Raw genomic sequence first — 2989 nt, forward strand, 5'->3', positions numbered from 1 at the left:
TGCATGGGGTACTGTCCTAGGTGCTGGACATACTAATGCAAAAGGGAGATAGTCCCTGTCTTCATGGGGCTTACACTTTCCTAGGGATGCTAACATGTTCACAGAGGAGCAAATACAGCAAAAATAGCTGACAACCGTGGGGATCAGGAAAGGCCTCTTGAAGGAGGCAGCACTGGAGCTGAGACTCCAAGGGTGCTAAAGGTTCAAGAGGTAGAGGTCAGAGGGCAGAGAAGTCCAAGCATGAGGAACAGCTGTGTTGACACAGAGGATGGAGATGGGAGAGTTTGTGTGGGGAACACCAAGTATGGCTGGAGCACTTAGTACAGGTGTCATCCCACCTGGAAAAGATAGGCTGGAACCAAATTGTGAAGAGTTTTAAGTACCAAACAGAGGAATGTGTATTTGAGCCAAATGGCAGTGGAGATTCCTGAGAAAAGGGATGACGTGGTCCTGCCTGCACTTTAGGAATATCATTTAGCAGCTGCATGGAGAATGGATTGGAGAAGGGAAGAAGTGGGTGCAGGGAGGCCAATTAGGAGTCTAGTACAACAATCCTGGCAAGTCAGGATGCCTGGACTTCAAGGCAGAGAAATTATACCAGACTTTTTGGATTTTTTCCTTGAGGTCATCTTTTATTGATTCCATGAGGAGAACATGCATAATTGGAATGTGATACCACGTGGTGAATCCTAGAACACAGGATTGCCATGAAACATTAGAACTATACAAATCCAAACTAGGAATGTCCTTTGATATGTGATAATTATTTAGGAACATCTGCTGGAGCATCGCTGAGGAAAAACTGTGGATGGGCTGAGCAAGGTCATGTTTTTCAAAGACCTTCCCTCACACCATGTGGGTGAGGCAGACTAGATGTGAAGAGGTCTCCTGATAATCCTTGGGCAAACATAGATAAGACACAAAATAGTTTCTTCTCTGTTGCTACTACTCAGCAAACTGCACTCAGATTCTGTTGTATCTCTCTGGAAATTCTTGGCCCTATCCTGGCAATTGGAATGTGTTCTTGATTCATACCTCTCACCGGGGAACACCTGTTTTCTCCTGCATTCACTTCCTGGATTCAATTCTGGCAAAACACCCTCATTTTGATTTGGAAACATCCAAATTAGATCCTTTCATAGCACAGCTCTCTTTTAAAAAATATTTTATTTTTTTCCCAATGACATGTAAAGACAATTTTTTAACATTCATTAAACAGAATTTTGAGTTCCAAGTTTTCTCCTTCCCTCCCTCACCTCCCCCATTCCTGAGATGGTAGACAATTTGTTATAGGTTATACATGCCTAGAACCCCTCTCTTGTCTTTTCCTCCATGTAACTCTTAAGGGTGAATGCTCTGGCTGGACCACTGCCCAGGCTTGAATTGTTCTGCCTTACTTCAAAGCAAAAGTATTGGTTGGACTGGACCATGACACCACCTTCAGCCCCAGAGACTCTGGAACCTCTGGGAACTCACTTTGAAGTATTAAAGTCTACTCCATTTATGTTCCCTGAATAATTAGAGTCTTTCAAGCTCCCTGGATTTCTTTCAGCTTTGTGCTATTGACTTTGTTTGTTTACCAGGCCCAGAAAGTTATATCTAGGGCCTTCAACTAGTACTATGCAGACTGGTGTTGGTTAGCACCAAGTTCCAGAAACTTTCTCCTTTATTAGGACCTCTGCTTTCCACATCAGTTTGTTTTCCTTGTCCTCTACATGTCCCTTCAGTGGTGTTATTTAAGCCTAAAAGAGTTGGTTCAATAGTTCCTTCGAGTCAGGGAAACCAACACGAGGACGGCCCTTCCTAATCAAGAGGCCAAAAGCCAATTCTCCTTGCCTCAGGTCAGAGATATTTGAAAAAAACAAAGAACAACTAATAACACAGTAATAGCACAATATTTAGTAATTGCTAATAACACAAGAGGACTATAAGATTGGAGTTCCCTTGAGGTAAAGAGCCAGCAAGGCCACTGAAGCTTAGAACAGATAGAGGAAGAGTACATTTGTCATCACATGTAAGCAGCCCCTGATAAGTCAGTTTCAGAAACATAACTAGGAATTTTTCAGTTCAGGTCAAGTACCATAACCATGCATAGGACAAACAGGATAAAGCTCCCCCAGGTGATGGGGGACTGGGTGAGGATAGTGCTGGCTCATGTGAAGGACACAAAAACTCTAAAGAGAGACCATTGCTGGGGAGACTGCTATGCAGCATGTGGTAGAAACAGAATCAGGGAGTGAGGAAGGAGAAGGAACTCAGATAGTCCATAACCTTCCAATTTTATCTACTTATTCTTACTAACTTCTTACTAACTTGCCAAGAGCTTTCAAAGTCCTTCATAACCTAACCCACCTCTTCCCACCCCCATCCCCATCTCCCCTGCCTTCCAGTCTTCTTATACCTTATTCTCCACCACATACTCTTCATTCCAGTGACACTGGTCTCTTGGCTGTTCTGTGAAAAAGAGCCTTTGTCTCTTAGCTCTAAGCATTTTTTCTGTCTGTCCCCCATACCTGAAATGCTCTCCCTCCTCATTTCTGCCTCCTAGCTTCCTTAAAGTTCCAACTCAAGTCCCATCACCTAAAGGAAGCCTTTCCCAACCCCTCTGATTCTAGTGTCTTCTCATTCTTAATTATTTCCTGTTTATCCTATATATAGCTTGTATGCATTTGTTTCTTATTGTCTCCCCATTAGATTGTGAGTTCCTTGAGGGCAGGGATTGCCCTTTGCCTCTTTTTGTATCCCCAGCACTTAGCACAGTGCCTGGCACATGTTTTTTGAATGACTATGCTAAGTTCTGTTGCTTTTATGCTACTGAAGCTTTTGTCAGTAAAACTGGAATAATAATAATAATACTTATACTGCCTGCCTCACGTGGTTTTCATGAAGAAAGCATTTTGTAAATTGTGAAGTGCTTTATCAATATATATTATTATTATTGTTATTTTGTTCTCATCTTTTTCACTGTGTTTCAGATAGAATGTTCCTG

The sequence above is a fragment of the Vombatus ursinus genome, unplaced genomic scaffold (genome assembly GCF_900497805.2).
Source record: "Vombatus ursinus unplaced genomic scaffold, bare-nosed wombat genome assembly UNPS02013349.1, whole genome shotgun sequence".
Lineage (NCBI taxonomy): Eukaryota > Metazoa > Chordata > Mammalia > Diprotodontia > Vombatidae > Vombatus > Vombatus ursinus.